We start from the raw sequence: 12,499 nt of genomic DNA, 5'->3' as shown, positions 1-12,499 counted from the left end.
TGCAGGCACCCTGCCCCTACATACTGCCTGGGCAGCTCTAGGCTGTCCCAGCGAGGGTCGGGAGGGTCAAGACGGCTGCAGGTTCACCACAACATGTGACACAGGAAGGCCACTGCAGGCATATCACACCAGGACTGGCTGAAAGCGGGCTGCTGTGTGGAAGGGGTGGCATGTGCTATGCTCACACCGCATTGGCCTCACGCGGTACCACGTCTGTGATGGAGAGACGTTCCTTCCACCAGAGAGGAAAGGGGAGGAGAGCGGGGAGCTCTGCCTGGGTCACTGGCTTCCCTGAAGAACAACGAGCCCAACAACACATGGCGCTTCTGTGCCTGCAGGGTGTCCAGGAAAGAGTAGCTGAGGGTGAAATCACCAACTGCAAAGCCAGGCTGCCATCTGGTGGAAATAGAGCTCTAGGCTACAGCTGTGGGTGGGAGACGACCGCGAGGGAGGAGGGATATGAGAGGCTATGAATGGTAAGCAAGGTAAGGCAGGGATTTGCATGCCCTTCCCTTCCCTTCCCTTCCCTTCCCTTCCCTTCCCTTCCCTTCCCTTCCCTTCCCTTCCCTTCCCTTCCCTTCCCTTCCCTTCCCTTCCCTTCCCTTCCCTTCCCTTCCCTTCCCTTCCCTTCCCTTCCCTTCCCTTCCCTTCCCTATAATGATTCCAGCTCCATCCCTAACATTGCTATCCTGACCCCATAATTACTATCACAGGCACACAATCCTATCCCAGCCTTACAGTGATTCTAATAGTATAAGGGTTTGAAAATCATGGGGATTAAGGGTTAAAAGGAAAAATAAGCTTAGTAGGCCCTGGAAAAATAAACACCCTAAGCACATGGAGAACTCGTACTTGCTAGAACTGCACTATGTAGCTAGTACATGATAATTGATATAATCGTTAGATGTGATGATTGTTTAGTAATTAAATATAATTACTGTTTAATCATAAGAATAATAATGAAAAAATGTGGTCAGTGACCTAAGAAAGATCACGAGAAACTCATGTCAATGTATACAATAGAGCAATATAAGTTTAATAATTAATATGTGAGTTATGTAACAATAGAATATAAAATACATTCAGTTCGAAAGCCATGTCGGAATCAGATTTGGGTCTGTACCCCTGACTCCCAGAGCTCTTAATAAAAGCACCTGCATATAATCATACCCCGTGATTATGTGTGTTCCTGAATGCCAACAATTCCTGCTCCAGCCCCACAAGCTCCACCAGCTCTGATATTTCTGCTCCACCTGATGCTGCCGTGCGAAGCTGTTCCTGGATCAGGGCAGAATCTTCATTTCAGCTTCAGCTCTCTGATCCTTCAGCTTCAGTTCTAGAACCCATATTCCAGCTCCAGCCTTACAGTACCTATCCCAGCCCCACAGCCCCTATCTAGCCCCACAGTGGTTTCACCCTAAGCTTCACATTCTCTATGTAACCACCAGCTCTGCTGCCTCAGTTCCAGGTCCTCAGCTTTCCACTACCTCTGGCTAAAAGCTGCTCCTGGTTGTCACTTTGTTCCTGTGCTGTTGACAAGGCAATGAGTCCGTAGCTGTCATCACTTAAATATCTCTATGAGCTGCCAAGCTCATCCCAATGGGGCCCCGACTTTGGGGGCAAATGAGCCCTGGCCTGCAGCACACACCTTGCCCTGCACCCCACCTGCACACAGGCCCCTCAGCCAGCAGTAGGTGCTGGAAAGAGCAGCTCGGTTCCTGGTTCCACACCCCAGAAGGTGCCCCTGGGCTGGCTCTGAGCCTCAGGATCAGCCCTGAGACCCCCACTCCCAGTTTGTGGGTGGTGCCATTGCTGGGAGGGCTGGAACCTGCCCTGGCAGCTCCTGCAGCTCCCAAACTTCAGCTCCATCCCCTTCCCCATGGGATTTATCCACCTCCAGCCTCTTCATTTCCTTTGCTTCACATCAGTTTGGGTGTAGATCCACGTTCATTTTCTACTGAGTCTAATTTCTTATTTATTCTCTTAGTTTTACATTATTCTAGTTGTATTAAGATTTATTTATACTGTTGCATTGTCATATTTTTATTTTATCCTATTACCAGATATATGATGTTTTTAAAATAAAAATTATAGGGATGTTGCTGTGAGGCCAGAGGATATATTGAAGCCCCTGGGGCTAAATCCAGACCCAAACCGATATGAAGCAATGAAAACTCTGGAGCTTGATAAATCCCATCTGTCTGAGGGTAGAATCACTGTGGGGCTGGGGCTGGGGCTGGGATAGGGACTGTAGGGCTGTATAACAGGATGCTTAGCCCTGAAAAGTGGTCAAACAATTCAAACAATGCCCTATTTTGCAAGCTACCAACAGTGAGCTGAGAGGGGATCATGTGCATTGGTTTCTGGTGTTGAATCGTGCTAAAAATTTGGCACACTATCTCAATCTGGCAGATTAGCCTCAACTCAACCTGCTGATAACAAGACAAAGATTTGGCAGATAAACTGCTAAACTGACTTGTAGGCATATCACTGGTGGTCACCTCATTGACGCTATAAAAGTGCAGTCCACTTTCCGTGTAGTAGGTTCTAGTAATATATTCCTCCTTGGAGAATGTGAAGATTCTTCCATTGGGTTTTAGGGATAGTCACCAAGGATACTCCTAAAGGTTAGAAGAAAGAGATTTGTCCACAGTCATTGGTATGGATGAGTTACATCAGTCTCTAATAATGGTTTCTTTTTGTTAGCTTTAATATAATTGCTTCAATATTGCTTTGATATAATGCGCTATCCTATCTTGTAGTATAATAGTTCTATCTTTTATAGTGTGTAGTAAATAATTCTGATTATTTTTGTCTGATCATTTATCATAATAAATAATCCATTCTTTAAAAAAAATATATCTGATTCATTGTCATTAAAACCTGTGGGACAAAGTTGTAAAACTTGAATTGTTGGCAAAGTCTGGGGCTGGGATTGGATCCAGCTGCCTCAGGCTCCTCTCTCTGAGGATTTTAGAAAGCAAGGGAATACTTTTCTACACCTTGTGACACAATGGGAGGGCTTCTTAAATAAACTTTGTCTGAAGTTACTACTCCCACCTGTGACAGGCTGGAGCTGGAATGTCAATGCTAGAGCTGGACTGAAGCATGAGAGAGCTGGATGTGAAAAGAAGATCCAGCCCTGATGCATAAAGCAGCTTCATATGGAAGTGGTGGGAAGATGCAGGAACTGAAGCTGAAGCAGTGGAGCTGGCAGAGAAATAAAAGGATGGAGCTGAAATGACTGCAGGGTGGGATAACGACTGTAGGGCTGGTACAGGGATTGTTGGGCCACAATGCAACTTCAGGGATGGAGCTGAAATCACTATAGGACTGGGATAGCAACTGTGGAGCTAGAACTGGAAAAATAAATTTTTCAGGCTGGGTTTGGAATACGAATTCTAGAGTTGGAGTTGAAACATCACACATCTGGAACAAAACTGGAGATCCTTCCACAACAAGAAGAAGCAGCTTCACCTGGAAGAAGTGGGAACATACAGAGATGGAGTGTGGGACTGGAGATGTTGGGATAGTGACTATAGGACTGCAGGTGAAATCACTGTAGGGTTGGGACACTAACTGTAGGGCTAGGATAGTGATTGTAGGGTTGTAATTCGCACTGTGGGGCTAGAATATGGGCTGTGGTCTAGGGTACAGTCTGTGGGCTGGGGGAGGAATTGTGGCCCAGAATAAAGACTCTAGGCCAAGGCAGGGACAGTGGGCGGGGGAAGGTCTTGTGGGTGTAATAGGGACTGTGAGGCGGGATAGGGTCTGTAGGGCTAGGGTAGGGCCTGTAGGGGCGGGATACGGACTGTAGGACGGGAGCAGAGTCTGCAGAGCTGGGGTAGGGACTCGGAGACAGGGGAGGGAAATGTCAGCTGGGGATGTCAAGAGCCACCAATCGCAACAGGCGGCAGGCAGTGGATCGGCCAGTGCCGACCGGCGGACAGCACGTCCCCCAATGCATTCTCCCACTCGGAACACACCCTGTTCCCACCAAACGCAGGCAGCGCGGCGCCGCCCGGCCCGCGGAGCTCCCCGACGGCGCTGCACGGGGGCTGCACGGAGCATGGCCCTCAGACACGGAAAAGCGACATTAGACTCCTCAGTACGTTCGGAACGGTGACCAGGAAAACAAAAACATAGCTCACATTACACTAAGACTACGATTACAGAAGCAATTAATGAAAGGCAATGAAGTCTCACAACATAAAGTGCATCGGCATGGTTAGTACTTGGATGGGAGACCGCCTGGGAATACCGGGTGCTGTAGGCTTCTTTTGCTGCGTGCTGGGCAGCTGCTGCACGCTTTTGCTCGGGCAGCCGTGGCGAGGGGCAGGAGGGAAGGGGCAGGTGTGCCTTGTGTGCCATTTTTGCCTTGTGTGCCTTTTTTGCCTTGTGTGCCTTTTTTGCCTTGTGGGTGTGTTGTGGGTCAGTCAGTGTCCTGATCCCGTTGTGGGCATCGCGGTCCTAATGACCGTGAGGAGCCTCTGTGACATGGTGGGTCTTCCATGGAGGGTGATGTGTTGTGGTCGAGCCTGGTGCTGAGGGATTGTCAGGTGCCTACGGCCATACCACCCTGAGGGCGCCCGATCTCGTCTGATCTCGGAAGCTAAGCAGGGTCGGGCCCGGTTAGTACTTGGATGGGAGACCGCCTGGGAATACCGGGTGCTGTAGGCTTCTTTTGCTGCGTGCTGGGCAGCTGCTGCACGCTTTTGCTCGGGCAGCCGTGGCGAGGGCCAGGAGGGAAGGGGCAGGTGTTCCTTGTGTGCCTTTTTAGCCTTGTGTGCCTTTTTTGCCTTGTGTGCCGTTTTTGCCTTGTGTGCCTTTTTTGCCTTGTGTGCCTTTTTTGCCTTGTGTGCGTGTTGTGGGTCAGTCAGTCTCTCGGTAGTCATGGGCAGGGGCTGTCCTGAGGGCCATGTGGAGCCTCTGTGACATGGTTGGGCTTCCATGGAGGGTGATGTGTTGTGGTCGAGCCTGGTGCTGAGAAATTGTCAGTTGCCTACGGCCATACCACCCTGAGAGCGCCCGATCTCGTCTGATCTCGGAAGCTAAGCAGGGTCGGGCCCGGTTAGTACTTGGATGGGAGACCGCCTGGGAATACCGGGTGCTGTAGGCTTCTTTTGCTGTGTGCTGGGCAGCTGCTGCACGCTTTTGCTCGGTCAGCCGTGGCAAGGGGGACGAGGGAAGGGGCAGGTGTTCCTTGTGTGCCTTTTTAGCCTTGTGTGCCTTTTTTGCCTTGTGTGCCGTTTTTACCTTGTGTGCCGTTTTTGCCTTGTGTGCCTTTTTTGCCTTGTGTGCCTTTCTTACCTTGTGTGCGTGTTGTGGGTCAGTCAGTCTCTTGGTGCAGTCATGGGCAGGGGCTGTCCTGAGGGCCGTGTGGAGCCTCTGTGACATGGTGGGGCTTCCATGGAGGGTGATGTGTTGTGGTCGAGGCCGGTGCTGAGGCATTGTCAGGTGCCTACGGCCATACCACCCTGAGAGCGCCCGATCTCGTCTGATCTCGGAAGCTAAGCAGGGTCGGGCCCGGTTAGTACTTGCATGGGAGACCGCCTGGGAATACCGGGTGCTGTAGGCTTCTTTTGCTGCGTGCTGGGCAGCTGCTGCACGCTTTTGCTCGGGCAGCCGTGGCGAGGGGGACGAGGGAAGGGGCAGGTGTGCCTTGTGTTCCTTTTTTGCCTTGTGTGCCTTTTTTGCCTTGTGTGCCTTTTTTGCCTTGTGTGCCTTTCTTACCTTGTGTGCGTGTTGTGGGTCAGTCAGTCTCTCAGTGCAGTCGTGGGCAGGGGCTGTCCTGAGGGCCATGTGGAGCCTCTGTGACATGGTGGGGCTTCCATGGAGGGTGATGTGTTGTGGTCGAGGCCGGTGCTGAGGGATTGTCAGGTGCCTACGGCCATACCACCCTGAGAGCGCCCGATCTCGTCTGATCTCGGAAGCTAAGCAGGGTCGGGCCCGGTTAGTTTTTGGATGGGAGACCGCCTGGGAATACCGGGTGCTGTAGGCTTCTTTTGCTGTGTGCTGGGCAGCTGCTGCACGCTTTTGCTCGGGCAGCCGTGGCGAGGGGGACGAGGGAAGGGGCAGGTGTGCCTTGTGTGCCTTTTTTGCCTTGTGTGCCTTTTTTGCCTTGTGTGCGTGTTGTGGGTCAGTCAGTGTCCTGGTCCCGTTGCGGGCAGGGGCTGTCCTGAGGGCCATGTGGAGCCTCTGTGACATGGTGGGGCTTCCATGGAGGGTGATGTGTTGTGGTCGAGCCTGGTGCTGAGGAATTGTCAGGTGCCTACGGCCATACCACCCTGAGAGCGCCCGATCTCGTCTGATCTCGGAAGCTAAGCAGGGTCGGGCCCGGTTAGTACTTGGATGGGAGACCGCCTGGGAATACCGGGTGCTGTAGGCTTCTTTTGCTGTGTGCTGAGCAGCTGCTGCACGCTTTTGCTCGGGCAGCCGTGGCGAGGGCCAGGAGGGAAGGGGCAGGTGTGCCTTGTGTGCCTTTTTTGCCTTGTGTGCCGTTTTTGCCTTGTGTGCCTTTTTTGCCCTGTGTGCCTTTTTTGCCTTGTGGGTGTGTTGTGGGTCAGTCAGTGTCCTGATCCCGTTGTGGGCATCGCGGTCCTAATGACCGTGAGGAGCCTCTGTGACATGGTGGGTCTTCCATGGAGGGTGATGTGTTGTGGTCGAGCCTGGTGCTGAGGGATTGTCAGGTGCCTACGGCCATACCACCCTGAGAGCGCCCGATCTCGTCTGATCTCGGAAGCTAAGCAGGGTCGGGCCCGGTTAGTACTTGGATGGGAGACCGCCTGGGAATACCGGGTGCTGTAGGCTTCTTTTGCTGTGTGCTGGGCAGCTGCTGCACGCTTTTGCTCGGGCAGCCGTGGCGAGGGGGACGAGGGAAGGGCCAGGTGTGCCTTGTGTGCCTTTTTTGCCTTGTGTGCCTTTTTTGCCCTGTTTGCCTTTTTTGCCTTGTGTGCCTTTTTTGCCTTGTGTGCCTTTTTTGCCTTGTGTGCCTTTCTTACCTTGTGTGCGTGTTGTGGGTCAGTCAGTCTCTCGCTGCAGTCATGGTCAGGGGCTGTCCTGAGGGCCGTGTGGAGCCTCTGTGACATGGTGGGGCTTCCATGGAGGGTGATGTGTTGTGGTTGAGGCCGGTGCTGAGGGATTGTTGGGTGCCTACGGCCATACCACCCTGAGAGCGCCCGATCTCGTCTGATCTCGGAAGCTAAGCAGGGTCGGGCCCGGTTAGTACTTGGATGGGAGACCGCCTGGGAATACTGGGTGCTGTAGGCTTCTTTTGTTGCGTGCTGGGCAGCTGCTGCACGCTTTTGCTCGGGCAGCCGTGGCGAGGGGGACGAGGGAAGGGGCAGGTGTGCCTTGTGTGCCTTTTTTGCCTTGTGTGCCTTTTTTGCCCTGTGTGCCTTTTTTGCCTTGTGGGTGTGTTGTGGGTCAGTCAGTCTCTCGGTAGTCATGGGCAGGGGCTGTCCTGAGGGCCGTGAGGAGCCTCTGTGACATGGTGGGGCTTCCATGGAGGGTGATGTGTTGTGGTCGAGGCCGGTGCTGAGGGATTGTCAGGTGCCTACGGCCATACCACCCTGAGAGCGCCCGATCTCGTCTGATCTCGGAAGCTAAGCAGGGTCGGGCCCGGTTAGTACTTGGATGGGAGACCGCCTGGGAATACCGGGTGCTGTAGGCTTCTTTTGCTGCGTGCTGGGCAGCTGCTGCATGCTTTTGCTCGGGCAGCCGTGGCGAGGGGCAGGAGGGAAGGGGCAGGTGTGCCTTGTGTGCCGTTTTTGCCTTGTGTGCCATTTTTGCCTTGTGTGCCATTTTTGCCTTGTGTGCCTTTTTTGCCTTGTGTGCCTTTTTTGCCTTGTGTGCCTTTTTTGCCGTGTGTGCCTTTTTTGCCTTGTGTGCCTTTTTTGCCTTGTGGGTGTGTTGTGGGTCAGTCAGTGTCCTGATCCCGTTGTGGGCATCGCGGTCCTAATGACCGTGTGGAGCCTCTGTGACATGGTGGGGCTTCCATGGAGGGTGATGTGTTGTGGTCGAGCCTGGTGCTGAGGGATTGTCAGGTGCCTACGGCCATACCACCCTGAGAGCGCCCGATCTCGTCTGATCTCGGAAGCGAAGCAGGGTCGGGCCCGGTTAGTACTTGGATGGGAGACCGCCTGGGAATACCGGGTGCTGTAGGCTTCTTTTGCTGCGTGCTGGGCAGCTGCTGCACGCTTTTCCTCGGGCAGTCGTGGCGAGGGGGACGAGGGAAGGGCCAGGTATGCCTTGTGTGCCTTTTTTGCCTTGTGTGCCTTTTTTGCCTTGTGTGCCTTTTTTGCCTTGTGTGCCTTTTTTGCCTTGTGTGCCTTTTTTGCCTTGTGTGCCTTTTTTGCCTTGTGTGCGTGTTGTGGGTCAGTCAATCTCTCGGTAGTCATGGGCAGGGGCTGTCCTGAGGGCCGTGAGGAGCCTCTGTGACATGGTGGGGCTTCCATGGAGGGTGATGTGTTGTGGTCGAGGCCGGTGCTGAGGGATTGTCAGGTGCCTACGGCCATACCACCCTGAGAGCGCCCGATCTCGTCTGATCTCGGAAGCGAAGCAGGGTCGGGCCCGGTTAGTACTTGGATGGGAGACCGCCTGGGAATACCGGGTGCTGTAGGCTTCTTTTGCTGCGTGCTGGGCAGCTGCTGCACGCTTTTGCTCGGGCAGCCGTGGCGAGGGGGACGAGGGAAGGGGCAGGTGTGCCTTGTGTGCCTTTTTTGCCTTGTGTGCCCTTTTTGCCTTGTGTGCCTTTTTTGCCTTGTGTGCCTTTTTTGCCTTGTGGGTGTGTTGTGGGTCAGTCAGTCTCTCGCTGCAGTCATGGGCAGGGGCTGTCCTGAGGGCCGTGTGGAGCCTCTGTGACATGGTGGGGCTTCCATGGAGGGAGATGTGTTGTGGTCGAGGCCGGTGCTGAGGGATTGTCAGGTGCCTACGGCCATACCACCCTGAGAGCGCCCGATCTCGTCTGATCTCGGAAGCTAAGCAGGGTCGGGCCCGGTTAGTACTTGGATGGGAGACCGCCTGGGAATACCGGGTGCTGTAGGCTTCTTTTGCTGTGTGCTGGGCAGCTGCTGCACGCTTTTGCTCGGGCAGCCGTGGCGAGGGGGACGAGGGAAGGGCCGGGTGTGCCTTGTGTGCCTTTTTTGCCTTGTGTGCCTTTCTTACCTTGTGTGCGTGTTGTGGGTCAGTCAGTCTCTCGCTGCAGTCATGGGCAGGGGCTGTCCTGAGGGCCGTGTGGAGCCTCTGTGACATGGTGGGGCTTCCATGGAGGGTGATGTGTTGTGGTCGAGCCTGGTGCTGAGGGATTGTCAGGTGCCTACGGCCATACCACCCTGAGAGCGCCCGATCTCGTCTGATCTCGGAAGCTAAGCAGGGTCGGGCCCGGTTAGTACTTGGATGGGAGACCGCCTGGGAATACCGGGTGCTGTAGGCTTCTTTTGCTGCGTGCTGGGCAGCTGCTGCACGCTTTTGCTCGGGCAGCCGTGGCGAGGGGGACGAGGGAAGGGGCAGGTGTGCCTTGTGTGCCTTTTTTGCCTTGTGTGCCCTTTTTGCCTTGTGGGTGTGTTGTGGGTCAGTCAGTGTCCTGATCCCGTTGTGGGCATCGCGGTCCTAATGACCGTGAGGAGCCTCTGTGACATGGTGGGGCTTCCATGGAGGGTGATGTGTTGTGGTCGAGCCTGGTGCTGAGGGATTGTCAGGTGCCTACGGCCATACCACCCTGAGAGCGCCCGATCTCGTCTGATCTCTGAAGCTAAGCAGGGTCGGGCCCGGTTAGTACTTGGATGGGAGACCGCCTGGGAATACCGGGTGCTGTAGGCTTCTTTTGCTGTGTGCTGGGCAGCTGCTGCACGCTTTTGCTCGGGCAGCCGTGGCGAGGGGGACGAGGGAAGGGCCAGGTGTGCCTTGTGTGCCTTTTTTGCCTTGTGTGCCTTTTTTGCCCTGTTTGCCTTTTTTGCCTTGTGTGCCTTTTTTGCCTTGTGTGCCTTTTTTGCCTTGTGTGCCTTTCTTACCTTGTGTGCGTGTTGTGGGTCAGTCAGTCTCTCGCTGCAGTCATGGTCAGGGGCTGTCCTGAGGGCCGTGTGGAGCCTCTGTGACATGGTGGGGCTTCCATGGAGGGTGATGTGTTGTGGTTGAGGCCGGTGCTGAGGGATTCTTGGGTGCCTACGGCCATACCACCCTGAGAGCGCCCGATCTCGTCTGATCTCGGAAGCTAAGCAGGGTCGGGCCCGGTTAGTACTTGGATGGGAGACCGCCTGGGAATACTGGGTGCTGTAGGCTTCTTTTGTTGCGTGCTGGGCAGCTGCTGCACGCTTTTGCTCGGGCAGCCGTGGCGAGGGGGACGAGGGAAGGGGCAGGTGTGCCTTGTGTGCCTTTTTTGCCTTGTGTGCCTTTTTTGCCCTGTGTGCCTTTTTTGCCTTGTGGGTGTGTTGTGGGTCAGTCAGTCTCTCGGTAGTCATGGGCAGGGGCTGTCCTGAGGGCCGTGAGGAGCCTCTGTGACATGGTGGGGCTTCCATGGAGGGTGATGTGTTGTGGTCGAGGCCGGTGCTGAGGGATTGTCAGGTGCCTACGGCCATACCACCCTGAGAGCGCCCGATCTCGTCTGATCTCGGAAGCTAAGCAGGGTCGGGCCCGGTTAGTACTTGGATGGGAGACCGCCTGGGAATACCGGGTGCTGTAGGCTTCTTTTGCTGCGTGCTGGGCAGCTGCTGCACGCTTTTGCTCGGGCAGCCGTGGCAAGGGGGACGAGGGAAGGGCCAGGTGTGCCTTGTGTGCCGTTTTTGCCTTGTGTGCCGTTTTTGCCTTGTGTGCCTTTCTTACCTTGTGTGCGTGTTGTGGGTCAGTCAGTCTCTCGCTGCAGTCATGGGCAGGGGCTGTCCTGAGGGCCATGTGGAGCCTCTGTGACATGGTGGGGCTTCCATGGAGGGTGATGTGTTGTGGTCGAGCCTGGTGCTGAGGGATTGTCAGGTGCCTACGGCCATACCACCCTGAGAGCGCCCGATCTCGTCTGATCTCGGAAGCTAAGCAGGGTCGGGCCCGGTTAGTACTTGGATGGGAGACCGCCTGGGAATACCGGGTGCTGTAGGCTTCTTTTGCTGCGTGCTGGGCAGCTGCTGCACGCTTTTGCTCGGGCAGCCGTGGCGAGGGGGACGAGGGAAGGGGCAGGTGTGCCTTGTGTGCCTTTTTTGCCTTGTGTGCCCTTTTTACCTTGTGGGTGTGTTGTGGGTCAGTCAGTGTCCTGATCCCGTTGTGGGCATCGCGGTCCTAATGACCGTGAGGAGCCTCTGTGACATGGTGGGTCTTCCATGGAGGGTGATGTGTTGTGGTCGAGCCTGGTGCTGAGGGATTGTCAGGTGCCTACGGCCATACCACCCTGAGAGCGCCCGATCTCGTCTGATCTCGGAAGCTAAGCAGGGTCGGGCCCGGTTAGTACTTGGATGGGAGACCGCCTGGGAATACCGGGTGCTGTAGGCTTCTTTTGCTGTGTGCTGGGCAGCTGCTGCACGCTTTTGCTCGGGCAGCCGTGGCGAGGGGGACGAGGGAAGGGCCAGGTGTGCCTTGTGTGCCTTTTTTGCCTTGTGTGCCTTTTTTGCCCTGTGTGCCTTTTTTGCCTTGTGGGTGTGTTGTGGGTCAGTCAGTCTCTCGGTAGTCATGGGCAGGGGCTGTCCTGAGGGCCGTGAGGAGCCTCTGTGACATGGTGGGGCTTCCATGGAGGGTGATGTGTTGTGGTCGAGGCCGGTGCTGAGGGATTGTCAGGTGCCTACGGCCATACCACCCTGAGAGTGCCCGATCTCGTCTGATCTCGGAAGCTAAGCAGGGTCGGGCCCGGTTAGTACTTGGATGGGAGACCGCCTGGGAATACCGGGTGCTGTAGGCTTCTTTTGCTGCGTGCTGGGCAGCTGCTGCATGCTTTTGCTCGGGCAGCCGTGGCGAGGGGCAGGAGGGAAGGGGCAGGTGTGCCTTGTGTGCCGTTTTTGCCTTGTGTGCCATTTTTGCCTTGTGTGCCATTTTTGCCTTGTGTGCCTTTTTTGCCTTGTGTGCCTTTTTTGCCTTGTGTGCCTTTTTTGCCGTGTGTGCCTTTTTTGCCTTGTGTGCCTTTTTTGCCTTGTGGGTGTGTTGTGGGTCAGTCAGTGTCCTGATCCCGTTGTGGGCATCGCGGTCCTAATGACCGTGTGGAGCCTCTGTGACATGGTGGGGCTTCCATGGAGGGTGATGTGTTGTGGTCGAGCCTGGTGCTGAGGGATTGTCAGGTGCCTACGGCCATACCACCCTGAGAGCGCCCGATCTCGTCTGATCTCGGAAGCTAAGCAGGGTCGGGCCCGGTTAGTACTTGGATGGGAGACCGCCTGGGAATACCGGGTGCTGTAGGCTTCTTTTGCTGCGTGCTGGGCAGCTGCTGCACGCTTTTCCTCGGGCAGTCGTGGCGAGGGGGACGAGGGAAGGGCCAGGTATGCCTTGTGTGCCTTTTTTGCCTTGTGTGCCTTTTTTGCCTTGTGTGCCT

At 55.2% G+C, this 12,499-nt stretch overlaps 19 non-coding genes across 19 annotated transcripts; all 19 read left to right on the top strand.

Annotated features, from left to right (window-relative positions):
• Positions 1-4,561: 4,561 nt before the first annotated feature.
• Positions 4,562-4,680, top strand: LOC144246834 (5S ribosomal RNA). The gene has a single exon (XR_013340565.1). It is a non-coding gene; the product is annotated as a 5S ribosomal RNA (ribosomal RNA).
• A 320-nt stretch (positions 4,681-5,000) lies between these two features.
• LOC144246904 (5S ribosomal RNA) lies at positions 5,001-5,119 on the top strand. Its single transcript, XR_013340636.1, has one exon. It is a non-coding gene; the product is annotated as a 5S ribosomal RNA (ribosomal RNA).
• A 340-nt stretch (positions 5,120-5,459) lies between these two features.
• Positions 5,460-5,578, top strand: LOC144246838 (5S ribosomal RNA). Its single transcript, XR_013340569.1, has one exon. It is a non-coding gene; the product is annotated as a 5S ribosomal RNA (ribosomal RNA).
• Positions 5,579-5,882: 304 nt separating this feature from the next.
• LOC144246870 (5S ribosomal RNA) lies at positions 5,883-6,001 on the top strand. The gene has a single exon (XR_013340601.1). It is a non-coding gene; the product is annotated as a 5S ribosomal RNA (ribosomal RNA).
• Positions 6,002-6,269: 268 nt separating this feature from the next.
• LOC144246903 (5S ribosomal RNA) lies at positions 6,270-6,388 on the top strand. Its single transcript, XR_013340635.1, has one exon. It is a non-coding gene; the product is annotated as a 5S ribosomal RNA (ribosomal RNA).
• Positions 6,389-6,691: 303 nt separating this feature from the next.
• LOC144246902 (5S ribosomal RNA) lies at positions 6,692-6,810 on the top strand. Its single transcript, XR_013340634.1, has one exon. It is a non-coding gene; the product is annotated as a 5S ribosomal RNA (ribosomal RNA).
• A 340-nt stretch (positions 6,811-7,150) lies between these two features.
• Positions 7,151-7,269, top strand: LOC144246854 (5S ribosomal RNA). The gene has a single exon (XR_013340585.1). It is a non-coding gene; the product is annotated as a 5S ribosomal RNA (ribosomal RNA).
• Positions 7,270-7,553: 284 nt separating this feature from the next.
• On the top strand, positions 7,554-7,672 carry LOC144246901 (5S ribosomal RNA). Its single transcript, XR_013340633.1, has one exon. It is a non-coding gene; the product is annotated as a 5S ribosomal RNA (ribosomal RNA).
• Positions 7,673-8,047: 375 nt separating this feature from the next.
• Positions 8,048-8,166, top strand: LOC144246829 (5S ribosomal RNA). Its single transcript, XR_013340560.1, has one exon. It is a non-coding gene; the product is annotated as a 5S ribosomal RNA (ribosomal RNA).
• A 338-nt stretch (positions 8,167-8,504) lies between these two features.
• LOC144246828 (5S ribosomal RNA) lies at positions 8,505-8,623 on the top strand. Its single transcript, XR_013340559.1, has one exon. It is a non-coding gene; the product is annotated as a 5S ribosomal RNA (ribosomal RNA).
• Positions 8,624-8,927: 304 nt separating this feature from the next.
• On the top strand, positions 8,928-9,046 carry LOC144246900 (5S ribosomal RNA). Its single transcript, XR_013340632.1, has one exon. It is a non-coding gene; the product is annotated as a 5S ribosomal RNA (ribosomal RNA).
• A 268-nt stretch (positions 9,047-9,314) lies between these two features.
• LOC144246898 (5S ribosomal RNA) lies at positions 9,315-9,433 on the top strand. The gene has a single exon (XR_013340630.1). It is a non-coding gene; the product is annotated as a 5S ribosomal RNA (ribosomal RNA).
• Positions 9,434-9,700: 267 nt separating this feature from the next.
• Positions 9,701-9,819, top strand: LOC144246861 (5S ribosomal RNA). The gene has a single exon (XR_013340592.1). It is a non-coding gene; the product is annotated as a 5S ribosomal RNA (ribosomal RNA).
• A 340-nt stretch (positions 9,820-10,159) lies between these two features.
• On the top strand, positions 10,160-10,278 carry LOC144246853 (5S ribosomal RNA). The gene has a single exon (XR_013340584.1). It is a non-coding gene; the product is annotated as a 5S ribosomal RNA (ribosomal RNA).
• A 284-nt stretch (positions 10,279-10,562) lies between these two features.
• On the top strand, positions 10,563-10,681 carry LOC144246897 (5S ribosomal RNA). The gene has a single exon (XR_013340629.1). It is a non-coding gene; the product is annotated as a 5S ribosomal RNA (ribosomal RNA).
• Positions 10,682-10,967: 286 nt separating this feature from the next.
• Positions 10,968-11,086, top strand: LOC144246896 (5S ribosomal RNA). The gene has a single exon (XR_013340628.1). It is a non-coding gene; the product is annotated as a 5S ribosomal RNA (ribosomal RNA).
• A 267-nt stretch (positions 11,087-11,353) lies between these two features.
• Positions 11,354-11,472, top strand: LOC144246895 (5S ribosomal RNA). The gene has a single exon (XR_013340627.1). It is a non-coding gene; the product is annotated as a 5S ribosomal RNA (ribosomal RNA).
• Positions 11,473-11,756: 284 nt separating this feature from the next.
• Positions 11,757-11,875, top strand: LOC144246831 (5S ribosomal RNA). The gene has a single exon (XR_013340562.1). It is a non-coding gene; the product is annotated as a 5S ribosomal RNA (ribosomal RNA).
• Positions 11,876-12,250: 375 nt separating this feature from the next.
• LOC144246894 (5S ribosomal RNA) lies at positions 12,251-12,369 on the top strand. Its single transcript, XR_013340626.1, has one exon. It is a non-coding gene; the product is annotated as a 5S ribosomal RNA (ribosomal RNA).
• The last annotated feature ends 130 nt before the right edge of the window (positions 12,370-12,499 follow it).

The sequence above is a fragment of the Lonchura striata genome, chromosome 10 (assembly GCF_046129695.1).
Source record: "Lonchura striata isolate bLonStr1 chromosome 10, bLonStr1.mat, whole genome shotgun sequence".
Classification (NCBI taxonomy): domain Eukaryota; kingdom Metazoa; phylum Chordata; class Aves; order Passeriformes; family Estrildidae; genus Lonchura; species Lonchura striata.
This window is presented reverse-complemented; position numbering and strand designations above follow the sequence as displayed.